This window comes from Ursus americanus, chromosome 28 (genome assembly GCF_024610735.1).
Source record: "Ursus americanus isolate L20-20 chromosome 28, mUrsAme1.1.p, whole genome shotgun sequence".
Taxonomy (NCBI): domain Eukaryota; kingdom Metazoa; phylum Chordata; class Mammalia; order Carnivora; family Ursidae; genus Ursus; species Ursus americanus.
Genome location: NC_142154.1, coordinates 21,629,706 through 21,642,902, shown reverse-complemented (window position 1 = coordinate 21,642,902; position 13,197 = coordinate 21,629,706). Strand labels below are relative to the sequence as shown.

General features: G+C 42.6%; 1 pseudogene; it reads left to right on the top strand.

Moving 5' to 3' along the window:
* The first annotated feature begins 3,576 nt into the window (after nucleotides 1-3,576).
* Nucleotides 3,577-4,043, top strand: LOC123790815 (diphosphoinositol polyphosphate phosphohydrolase NUDT4B pseudogene; annotated as a pseudogene).
* Nucleotides 4,044-13,197: the final 9,154 nt, after the last annotated feature.

Here is a 13,197-nt window from a genome sequence, read left to right as displayed (position 1 = left end):
TAGTTTTTGATAATTTCTTCAGAAACACTGAAAATGGTGAGGACTCCCCAGAAGGAGCCTCCTTTTGCCAATCACTCTCCTTAAATATAGTGGTTACAAGTGCTGGCTAATGAGATTATTTCCCCTACAGGTTTGCAGAAAGTGAAAACCACCACCCTGGGACCAACCAGTGGCAGTTTGGGTGGCTAAAGAGAGAAAGAAACTCTCCACTTGGTGGACATGAGCCATATTTAGAGATGAGAGTGTGCAAGAAAGTTACAGGTTCTGGCCTTACCCCACACTCGATGAAGTAACCCATTTCTTCTCCCTGAGATCAACCACAGTCACCTTTAATCAAATACAAATAGCTCAGTCAGAATGAACCCAACACAAACTCATCTAATATCAATGCTCTTTGTGACTATGGCTTTTCTTACTGCTTTTTATGACCTGGGTGATAAGGTTGCTGGTAAATGCCTCAGATCTAGTCATCACACAGATATAACGCTGGAACAATATGATTCCAGCTCACAATTCACCACTGCATGGAAAAGCAAGGAATGTTGGAGAGCCCTGTTGGAAGGACTCAGGTCAGCATGTCACTGATTGTTGTGGCAGATGAATTGAATTTCTTTTCAGGCAATGTGCTTTCTGGCAGGAATGTGTAAATGATCCTTGCCCCTGCTTTCTATACATCAAATATCGCTACAAGCTAACTGGCTCTATGATTGTCCATACAAAAACCCATCTGTAACAGTGAGTGTAACCCCTTGTGATTTGTCCATCACCCTCACTGGGTGGTTCTAAGAATTCACAAATAGCATCTGCAGATTTCTCTTAAATGGGATATAAATGTGTCCAGAATCTTTATGTGCACTGGATGAGTTCCTTGGAAAATGAAAGGAAAGCCACTTTTTATGTTACTGAATGTGTCCTTGATAATCCAGGGAAGCTCTTAACAATTTGTTCCAATAGCAGCCAGTGCCAGATATGCAATTCAGTCTTCAGGGAAGCCTCCAGCCCATGACCAATACACCACTGGATAGCCACATGGATCACCCATCTTCTATGCAGCCAACATAGAAGGATTCAGGACCTTTTCCCTGAGTGAGACAGATTCAATATTGGTAGGACACCATCTCGGATGACACAGTCCCAGCCCACGAGTTTGCTGTTGGTTTCTTATGCCTCCTTCAGCAGATATGACACTCCAGGGACATATATAATCATGTCAGAGACCTCACTGCTTGCCCAAATGGCCCCACTCCCCAGTTCACAGTGTTAACTTTAAATGTAAAACTGTCAGTTATTTTACCGGCAAAAAAATGGGTTTATTCAGTAATAGCAGATAATTGCAATTTGGGTCATGTAAGCTATGGCAAAACCATTGGCATGACTGGAGAACAAAGGAAAGGACTATTCTTATAGAAGAAAGGAGTTGTAGGAAGGGGATTTTGTAAACAGAATGTTTATTGGGGTAAAATGGGAATTCAAGTGTAGTGACTTTTCATTGGCTACTTTGTTTAAGGTCTCTAACTGGCTGAGCTATAGCCTATCAGGAAAACAAAACAAAAAATGTTTTTTCCTCCTGTTGGGGTAGTAATGCATAGTCTTCTTCCTGTTGGGAATGCAAAGTACCTCTCTTGGGGCGCCTGGGTGGCACAGCGGTTAAGTGTCTGCCTTCGGCTCAGGGCGTGATCCCAGCATTATGGGATCAAGCCCCACATCAGGCTCCTCCGCTATGAGCCTGCTTCTTCCTCTCCCACTCCCCCTGCTTGTGTTCCCTCTCTTGCTGGCTGTCTCTATCTCTGTTGAATAAATGAATAAAATCTTAAAAAAATAAAACAAAGTACCTCTCTTTTTGATGGGTCTGCAAAGGGCTGATAGGCGTTCGTATGGTGTGAGATCTCCGCTGACTGGACTCCTGACTCATTTTAGTGAGGTTTTCCTTTATTAATTTTGCATTTTCCCATTTAGATCAAGATCTTTCCTCAAAAGTGTCACGGATAAAGTACTAAGTTTTCCATATTCAGTGGTTTTGTCCCTCATGGCCAGGAAAGATTTTCCTGGTTGTCATGTCTCACTTCAGAGGGAAAGTACATAGCTGGTGTAAACCACTTAATGACACATTTGAGTAAAAAAGATTAAGAGGGGAGCTCTCAGGCCTTTCTCATGTAAAGCCCATAGATTGTCAAGGTTGTAAGAATTGGAGATCATCTCAAAGCATTGAGCTAGCACACCTTATTGAGTACGTCATTTTTTACAAAAGTTTGACAGGCAACAAATACTGAATCAGAAGTACAATGATAATTTCAAATTGCATGATGGCTATATAAACCAGGAGATCAAACATAGAAGTCACCAGCTACATAGAGGGCTAAGTAGGCAGACAAATGGGAGCCATCTGAATTGTTACAAAGGGTATAAAATAGAACAGTGACTACAGTAAGAATAGAATGCATTGGGAAGACAGTGCAGGAATAAATATAAAGCAATAGCTGATAAACTTTTTGCAAGACAGAAAAATTTCGAAGATATTTTAAGACAATATTGTTAACTTAAAAGAAGTGTTTGGAACCAAATGCATTATCAGTAATACAGTCTGTAAAGCTGTAAATTCAGAAACAATGAATTTGGGTAAGAATCCAGCGTGAATTAATAATACAGATGCAGAAAAACTTTTCTGAATCCTGAACCTTCTAACCCTTCAGGAAAAAAACAACTTTTACTTTGCTAGGAGATTATGATGACGCTGTTGTTTATTTGTTTGGGGGGAGGTTTAATTATATATATATATAACATTTTATTTATTTGACAGAGAGAGACAGGCAGCGAGAGAGGGAACACAAGCAGGGGGAGTGGGAGAGGAAGAAGCAGGCTCCTAGCAGAGAAGCCTGATTTGGGGCTCAATCCCAGAACGCTGCGATCACGCCCTGAGCCGAAGACAGACGCTTAAGGACTGAGCCACCCAGGTGCCCCTAGTGTGTGTGTGTGTGTGTGTGTGTGTGTGTGTGTGTGTGTGTGTGAGAAGCCTGATTTGGGGCTCAATCCCAGAACGCTGCGATCACGCCCTGAGCCGAAGACAGACGCTTAAGGACTGAGCCACCCAGGTGCCCCTAGTGTGTGTGTGTGTGTGTGTGTGTGTGTGTGTGTGTGTGTGTGTGTGTGTGTGTGTGAAGCCTGATTTGGGGCTCAATCCCAGAACGCTGCGATCACGCCCTGAGCCGAAGACAGACGCTTAAGGACTCAGCCACCCAGGCGCCCCTAGTGTGTGTGTGTGTGTGTGTGTGTGTGTGTGTGTGTGTGTGTTTTAATTTAAATTCAATTAGGGGGAGCGGAGAAGAGTGCGCAGCGAACCGCCGGGCTGAGGCAGCGTTTCCTCTCCAGCACCTGGGCTGCAGTGATCTGCGCTTGCGTCCTGCCCCACATATAAGCGGCCGCGGGCTGCGGGATTGACAGCCTCACTGCCACTCCCTGCGCCACCGCCTCGCCTCCTGGCGCCCCTGTGCCCCGAATCGCCGTGGTGGCGGCCAGAGCAGCAGCGGCAGCAAGAGCCCGCCTCTAAGATGACTTTCAGGCCCAATCAGACGCGGACATATGACTGCCAGGGCTTCCGTAGTGAGCAGGAAGAGGAGCAGCGGCAGCCAGTACCCGGACCAGCGGATTGTCCCCGAGGAGGAATGGAGCTGGAGGAGGAGCCCGGCGGCGGGCGCTTTGAGGGACGTTTATGAAGAGGCTGGAGTCAAAGGAAAATTAGGCAGACTCCTAGGCGTATTTGAGCAGAACCAAGACCAAAAGTATAAAACATGCTTATGTTCTTAATGTCACTGAAATAGAAGATTGGGAAGATTCTGTTAATATAGGAAGGAAGAGAGAGTGGTTCAAAGTAGAAGATGCCATCAAAGTTCTCCAGTGTCCTAAGCCTGGACATGCATAGTATGTGGAAAAACTAAAGCTGGGTTGCTCTCCAACGAATGGAAAATCCAAGGTCCTTCCCTTCCAGATAACAAACCTTGTTTGTGACTGCTGCACAGACCTCTGGATTGCCATCCAGTATAAGATAGAGAGAACTAGGAGGATGTCCCATGTGCAGTCTTATGAGGAGAGGTCTCTTTATTTTCCTTGGCAAACATCTGAATGACGCTTGCAAACTGTCGGAATCTGACATGCAGGATTGTCAAACAATTTTCATGGTTTTCAGACGTTTTCAAATCTTCTTTAAAAGAAAAAAAGTGCAAAATATTCTAATAGGCTAAAGCCATGTGGAATTTTTTAGATGCCTTAACTGTGTCCCCAGCACCCACCCCCTCTTTTTAGTTGTCTTTTTTTTTCATAGCATTTTGTTTTTTTGTCCATTTGATGTCAGTCTGTGGTTTTTGTCAGATCAGCTTACTCGTGGGTGTATCTTCTCTCTAAATTATTTTCTCATCACAGCATTAACATAGTCAACAACTTCTGTTGTGGAAATTTATGAAAATAATTTTTGATATTAAAGCTATCGATCTGAATACTTGTTTCATAGGATCACAATTTTAATTTCTAAATTCCAGATTTGAAACTATTTCTGTATGGGTCAATAACTATTTTAACAAAGGACTTAATTCCCTATTTTCAGGAATTTGTCAGCTCATTTGTCTAAATTGTCACAACTACCTGTCACTAGCTACCTGATATGGCCAGTTACCCCCTATAACTCAATCCTTTAACACAAAGTTTCCTATATATAGTTGGTGATTTTTGGAGAGGTATTGTAAAAAAGATGAATGTGGTAAATATATCATCATGAAAAACTGTGTTCATGGGATTTGAGTTAGCATGCTAAGTTGCCAATTCCTTTTATCCATTTTTATTTATTTATTTATTTAGTTAGTTACCATACAGTACTTCATTAGTTGTTTATGTAGTGTTCCATGCTTCATTGTTTGCGTATAATAAACCCAGTGTTCCATGCAATACCTGCCCTCCTTAATACCCATCCCCATGCTAACCCATCCCCCACTCCCCCTTTTAAAACCTGTTGTTTCCTGGAGTCCATAGTCTCTCATGGTTCATCTCCCCCTCTGATTCTTCCCCCTTCATTTTTCCGTTCCTTCTCTAATGTCCTCCATGCTATTCCTTATGTTCCACGAATAAGTGAAACCATATGATAATTGTCTTTCTCTGCTTGACTTATTTCACTTATCTCCTCTGGTTCCATCCATGTTGATGCAAATGGTGGGTATTCATCCTTTCTGATGGCTGAGTAATATTCCATCGTATATATGGACCACATCTTCTTTATCCATTCATCTGTCGAATGGCATCTGGGCTCCTTCCACTGTTTGGCTACTGTGGACATTGCTGCTATGAACATTGGGGTGCATATGGCCCTTCTCTTCACTACGTCTGTATCTTTGGGGTAAATACCCAGTAGTGCAATTGCTGGCTCATAGGTTAGCTCTATTTTTAACTTTTGGAGGGACTTCCACACTGTTTTCCAAAGTGGCTGTACCACCTTGCATTAGCACCAACAGTGTAAGAGGGTTCCCTCTTCTCCACATCCTCTCCAACATTTGTTGTTTCTTGCCTTGTCAATTTTTGCCATTTTAACTGGTATAAGGCAGTTTCTCAATGTGGATTTGATTTGAATTTCCCTTTTTTTAAATAATATTTTTTATCATATCATGTTAGTCACCATACAGTACATCCCTGGTTTTTGATGAATTTCCCTGATGGCTAATGATGTTGAACATTTTTCCTGTGTCTGTTAGCCACTTGTATGTCTTCTTTGGAGAAGTATCTGTTGATGTCCTCTTCCTATTTTTTGACTGGGTTATTTGTTTTATGGGTGTTGAGCTTGAGAAGTTCTTTATAGATCTTGGATACCACCCTTTATCTGTAATGTCATTTGCAAATATCTTCTCCCATTCTGTGGGTTGACTCTTAGTTTTGTTGCCTTTTTCCTTTGCTGTGCAGAAGCTTTTTATCTTAATGAAGCCCCAAAAGTTCATTTTTACTTTTGATGTGTCTTGAAAGATGTGTCTTGAAAGAAGTTGCTGTGGTCAATATTGAAGAGGTTACTGACTATGTTTTCCTCTAGGATTTTGATGGATTCCTATCTCACATTGAGGTCTTTCATGTATTTAGAGTTAATCTCTTACCCAGAATACTTGAGAACCATAATTCCCTTGAAGTAAATGCCTTTTAAAAATATATTTCCAGTTTTTGAATGTAGAGACACTTCTTTAGGTAAACTTTCTGGTTACCAGTTGTAACCACAGGATTAAAGTCTAACCTCAAATGCTAGTCAGTGGTGAATGCATCACAGTTCAGTAAAATGGCGTTCATGCTGTTTAGGACTTACAGACATAGATTATTAGGACACTGTGGAATGTCTCATCTTTTATAGATTGCCAATAAGTACTGTTTAGCCTATCACTATTGGAACTGAACTAAGAATTATTTTGTCTTGTCTTTATACTCACTTAGAATCAAGAATCCCATTGATAAATGTATAGGTACCTTGTCTGAAAATCCTGTACTTCCCCAACCAACTCAGAAATAATACCGAAGAGAGACAGTTTGACTTTGTCTTTGCCAATTTAGATACCTTTTATCCCTTTTTGTTGTCTGATTGCTGTTGCAAGGACATCTAGTACTATGTTGAATAATAATGGTGAGAGTGGGCATCCTTGTCGTGTTCCTGATCTTAAGGGAAAGGCTTCTAGCTTTTCCCCATTGAGAATGATATTTGCTGTAGGCTTTTCATAGATGGTTTTTATGAGATTGAGGAATGTACCCTCTATCCCTACAGTCTGAAGTGTTTTAATCAGGAAAGGATGCTGTATTTTGTCAAATGCTTTTTCTGCATCTATTGAGAGGATCATATGGTTCTTGACTCTTTTCTTGTAGATATGATCTATCACACTGATCGATTTGTGAATGTTGAACCACCCTTGCATCCCAGGGATGAATCCCACTTGGTCATGATGGATAATCCTTTAATGTACTGTTGGATCCTATTAGCTAGGATCTTGTTGAGAATTTTGGAGTCCATATTCCTCAGGGATATCAGGATGTAATTCTCCTTTTTGATGGGGTCATTGCCTGGTTCGGGGATCAAGGTAATACTGGCCTCATAGAATGAGTTTGGTAGTTTTCCTTCTCTTTCTATTTTTTTTAAAGATTTTATTTATTTATTTGATAGAGAGAGACAGCCAGCGAGAGAGGGAACACAAGCAGGGGGAGCGGGAGAGGAAGAAGCAGGCTCTTAGTGGAGGAGCCTGATGTGGGGCTCGATCCCATAATGCCGGGATCACGCCCTGAGCCGAAGGCAGATGCTTAACCACTGCACTACCCAGGCGCCCCTCTCTTTCTATTTTTTGAAACAGCTTCAGGAGAATAGGTATTATTTCTTCTTTGAATGTTTGGTAGAATTCCCCAGGGATTCCATCAGGCCCTGGAATCTTGTTTTTAGGGAGGTTTTTGAATAGTGCTTCAATCTCTTCATAATTAATTGGTCTGTTTAAAAAATCAATTTCTTCCTGTTTCAGTCTTGGTAGATTATAGGTTTCCAGGAAGGCATCCATTTCAAAAAATGGGCAGAAGATATGAACAGACACTTTTCCAATGAAGACATACAAATGGCTAACAGACACATGAAAAAATCTTCAAAATCATTAGCCATCAGGGAAATTCAAATCAAAACCACCTTGAGATACCACCTTATACCAGTTAGATGGCAAAAATTGACAAGGCAGGAAACAAGAAATGTTGGAGAGGATGTGGAGAAAGGGGATCCCTCTTACATTGTTGGTGGAAATGCAAGTTGGTACAGCCACTTTGGAAAACAGTGTGGAGGACCCTTCAAAATTTAAAAATTGAGTTACCCTATGATCCAGCAATTGCAGTACTGGGTATTTCCCAAAGATTCAGACGTAGTGAAGAGAAGGGCCATATGCACCCCAATGTTCATAGCAGCATTGTCCAAAATAGCTAAATCATGGAAGGAGCCGAGATGCCCTTCAACGGATGACTGGATTAAGAATTTGTGGTCCAGGGGGAGAGTTAAGATGGCGGAGGAGTAGGGGACCCCTTTTTCAGCCAGTCCCCTGAGTCGAGCTGGATAGGTGCCAGACCAGCCTAAACAACCACAGAGTCAGCCTGAGATGCACGAAGATACAACTGGATCTCTACAAATGAACATCTCCAGCGCTGAGTATTGAGGTACAAAGCGGGGAGCCGTGAAACCACGCACAGATATTGGAAGATAAAGGGAAGGGGGAGGGAGCCGCTGCGTTCAGGTGCCGGGAAGCGGCAGCCACCTGCACCGGGGAGCGGGCGGACTCACGGACGGCACCGCGAGAGAGCGGACTGAGACCGGTGAGCCTGGAGCTCGCGCCACCAGGCATCTCGCGGAACACCGGAAACCGGTGTACTCACTGGATCCAGACTGAGACCGGGAGCTCCCGGAGCGTGCGCTGGGTGGCTGGCAGCTGGCGGGCCACCTGCACAGGGGAGCGGGCGGACTCGCGGTTGGCACCCGTGAAACAGCAGACTGACACCGTGAACCGGGTGCGCACGCCACCAGGCTTCTCACGGAACTCCAGAATCCCGGTGTGCTCACCGGGCATAGACTGAGACCCGGAGATCCGGGAGCGCGCGGAGGCGGCTAGCGGCTGGGGCTGGCGGTGTTAGAAACACAAAGGACAGAGACGCGCCGGCCCTGGAAGTGAGGGCAGGGACGCCGGGTGTGGGGCGCACATCCCAGGATGCTGCAGGGTTGAGTAGCACCAACAGTAACGGAGTTAAAGTGGCCAGAACATCAGTAGAGAATGGGCTGCAATCCATCTGTTCTGTGACAATGCAGCCTCTGCTGCTCTGACTCTCAGAAGAGGCATAGCAGACCGCCAGGGAAAGCCGCCAGAGAACAAAAGCCTGGAAATACTGGTTCACAGCGTGCCCATCTCCATCCCCCCTCGCAGGGGACACAGAGACTGTACCCAAACAGGGTTGCCTGAGTATCGGCGCGGCAGGCCCCTCCCCCAGAACACAGAAGGCAGGCTGAAAAATCAAGAAGCCCACAACCCGGGGAGCCTGGGTGGCGCAGTCATTGAGCGCCTGTCTTCGGCTTAGGGTGTGATCCCAGCGTTCCGGAAAGGAGTCCCTCATCGGGCTCCTCCACTGGAAGCTTGCTTCTTCCTCTCCCACTCCCCTGCTTCTGTTCCCCTTCTTGCTGACTGTCGGTCTCTCTCTCTCAGATCAATAAATAAATAAAATCTTTAAAGAAGAAGCCCACATCCCTAAGATCCCTATAAAACAAGGGGCACGGCCTGGGACCCAGTCAATAATTTGGGCTCTGGACAACCCCGCAACCTCTCCTCATCAGAATGACAAGAAGGAGAAGCCCCCCACAGCAAAGAAAAGACAGTGAGTCTGTGGCCTCTGCCACAGAAATAATGGATATGGATGTAACCAAATTATCAGAAATGGAATTCAGAGTAACGATGGTCAAAATGATGAGTAGAAATGAAAAAGTATTAACGAAAAGGTTACTGAGAATATAGAATCCCTAAGGACAGAAATGAGAGTGAATCTGACAGAAATTAAAAATTCTATGAGCCAAATGCAGGCAAAACTAGAGGCTCTGATGGCAAGGGTGAATGAGGCAGAAGACATATCAGGGAATTGGAGGATGGGTTAGTAGAAGAGAAAGCTAAAATAGAATCTGGACTCAAAAAAATCCATGCTCAATAATGTAGGTTACGGGAGATTACTGACTCAATGAAACATTCCAATGTCAGAATCATCAGCATCCCCGAGGGGGTGGAGAAAAACAGAGGTCTAGAAGAGATATTTGAACAAATTGTAGCTGAAAACTTCCCTAATCTAGCAAGGGAAACAAACATTCGTTTCCAAGAGGCAGAGAGGACCCCTCCCAAGCTCAACCACGACAAACCTACGCCACGTCACGTCATAGTGCATTTCGCAAATATTAGATCCAAGGATACAGTATTGAAAGCGGCCAGGGCAAAGAAATCACTCACGTACCAAGGCAAAGGCATCAGAATTATGTCAGACCTGTCTACACAGACCTGGAATGAGAGAAAGGGTTGGGGGAGCATTTTTAAAGCTCTTTCAGAGAAAAACATGCAGCCAAGGATCCTTTATCCAGCAAGGCTGTCATTCAGAATTGATGGAGAAATAAAGACATTTCAGAATCACCAGTCACTTACCAATTTCGTAACCACGAAACCAGCCCTACAGGAGATATTAAGGGGGGTTCTATAAAGGTAAAAAGGCCCCAAGAGTGATACAGAACAGAAAGTCACAACCGATACAAACAAAGACTTTACAGGCAACATGGCATCATTAAAACCATATCTCTCAGTATTCAGTCTCAATGTGAATGGCTTAAATGCTCCCATAAAACACCACAGGGTTGCAGATTGGATAAAAGAAATGACCCATCCATTTGCTGTCTACAAGAGACTCATTTTGAACCCAAAGATGCATTCAGACTGAGAGTAAGGGGATGGAGTACCATCTTTCATGCAAATGGACCTCAAAAGAAAGCTGGGGTAGCAATTCTCATATCAGATAGATTGGATTTCAAACTACAGACTATAGTTAGAGATGCAGAAGGGCACTATATTATTCTTAAAGGAAGTATTCAACAAGTGGATATGACAATTATAAATATATATGCCCCCAACAGGGGAGCAGCAAGATACACAAGCCAACTTTTAACCAGAATAAAGAGACATATAGATAAAAATACATTAATAGTAGGGGACCTCAACACTCCACTCTCAGAAATAGACAGAACACACTGGCAAAAACTAAGCGAAGAATCAAAGGCTTTGAATGCCATACTCGATGAGTTGGACCTCATAGATATATATAGAACACTACACCCCAGAACCAAAGAATACTCATTCTATTCTAATGCCCATGGAACATTCTCAAGAATAGACCATGTTCTGGGGCACAAAACAGGTCTCAGCCGATATCAAAAGATTGAAATTATCCCCTGCATATTCTCAGACCACAACGCTCTGAAACTGGAACTCAACCACAAGGAAAAATTTGGAAGAAACTCAAACACTTGGAGACTAAGAACCATCCTGCTCAGGAATGACTCGATAAACCAGGAAATCAAAAATCAAATTAAACAATTTATGGAGACCAATGAGAATGAAAATACAACAGTCCAAAACCTATGGGATACTGCAAAGGCAGTCCTAAGGGGGAAATACATAGCCATCCAAGCCTCACTCAAAAGAATAGAAAAATCTAAAATGCAGTTTTTATATTCTCACCTCAAGAAGCTGGAACAGCAACAGAGGGACAGGCCTAATCCACTCACGAGGAAGCAGTTGACAAAACTTAGAGCAGAAATTAATCAATCAGAAACCAGAAGTACAGTAGAGCAGATCAAGAGGACTAGAAGCTGGTTCTTTGAGAGAATCAATAAAATTGACAGACCACTGGCAAGACTTATCCAAAAGAAAAGAGAAAGGACCCAAATTATTAAAATTATGAATGAAAAAGGAGAGGTCACGACCAACACCATTGAAATTGGAAGGACTATTAGAAATTTTTATCAACAGCTATATGCCAATAAACTAAGCAATCTGGAAGAGATGGAATCCTTCCTGGAAACCTATAAACTACCAAGACTGAAACAGGAAGAAATTGATTTCTTAAACAGGCCAATTAATTATGAAGAAATTGAGTCAGTGATAAACAACCTTCCAAATAACAAAACTCCAGGCCTGGACGGTTTTCCTGGGGAATTCTACCAAACATTCAAAGAAGAAATAATACCTATTCTCCTAAAGCTATTTCAGAAAATAGAAACAGAAGGAAAGCTATCAAACTCAATCTATGAGGCCAATATTACCTTGATTCCCAAACCAGGCAAAGACCCCCTCAAAAAGGAGAATTACAGACCAATTTCCCTAATGAATATGGACGCCAAAATCCTCAACAAGATACTTGCTAATACAATCCAACAGTACATTAAAAGGATTATCCATCATGATCAAGTGGAATTCATATCTGGGATGCAAGCGTGGTTCAATATTTGCAAATGAATCAGCGTGATACATCATATCAACAAGAAAAGACTCAGGAACCATATGATCCTCTGAATTGATGTCGAAAAAGCATTTGACAAAATACAGCATCCTTTCCTGATTAAAACCCTTCAGAGTGTAGGAATAGAAGGTACATTTCTCAATCTCATAAAAGCCATCTATGAAAAGCCTACTGCAAATATTATTCTCAATGGGGAAAAGCTGGAAGCCTTTCCCTTAAGATCAGGAACACGACAAGGATGCCCACTCTCACCACTATTATTCAACATAGTACTAGAAGTCCTTGCAACAGCAATCAGACAACAAAAAGGGATCAAAGGTGTCCAAATCAGCAAAGAAGAAGTCAAAATGTCTCTCTTTGCAGATGACATGATACTCTATATGGAAAACCCAAAAGAATCCACTCCCAAACTATTAGAAGTTATAGAGCAATTCAGTAATGTGGCGGGATACAAAATCAATGCTCAGAAATCAGTTGCATTTCTATACACGAATAACGAGACCGAAGAAAGAGAGATTAGGGAATCCATCCCATTTACAATAGCACCAAAAACCATACGTTACCTTGGAATTAACTTAACCAGAGACGTAAATGTCCTATATTCTAGAAACTATAAATCACTCTTGAAAGACATTGAGGAAGACATAAAAAGATGGAAAGATATTCCATGCTCATGGATCGGAAGAATTATCATAGTTAAAATGTCCATGCTATCCAGAGCAATCTACACTTTCAATGCTATCCCGATCAAAATACCAAGGACCTTTTTCAAAGAACTGGAACAAATAGTCCTTAAATTTGTATGGAACCAGAAAAGGCCCCGAATCTCCAAGGAACTGTTGAAAAGGAAAAAACAAAGCTGGGGGCATCACAATGCCAGATTTCAAGCTGTACTACAAAGCTGTGATCACAAAGACAGCATGGTACTGGCACAAAAACAGACACATAGACCAATGGAAGAGAATAGAGAACCCGGAAATGGACCCTTGGCTCTTGGGGCAACTAATATTTGATAAAGCAGGAAAAAACATCCAGTGGGAAAAAGACAGTCTCTTCAATAAATGGTGCAGGGAAAATTGGACAGCTACATGCAAAAGAATGAAACTTGACCACTCTCTCACACCATACACAAAAATA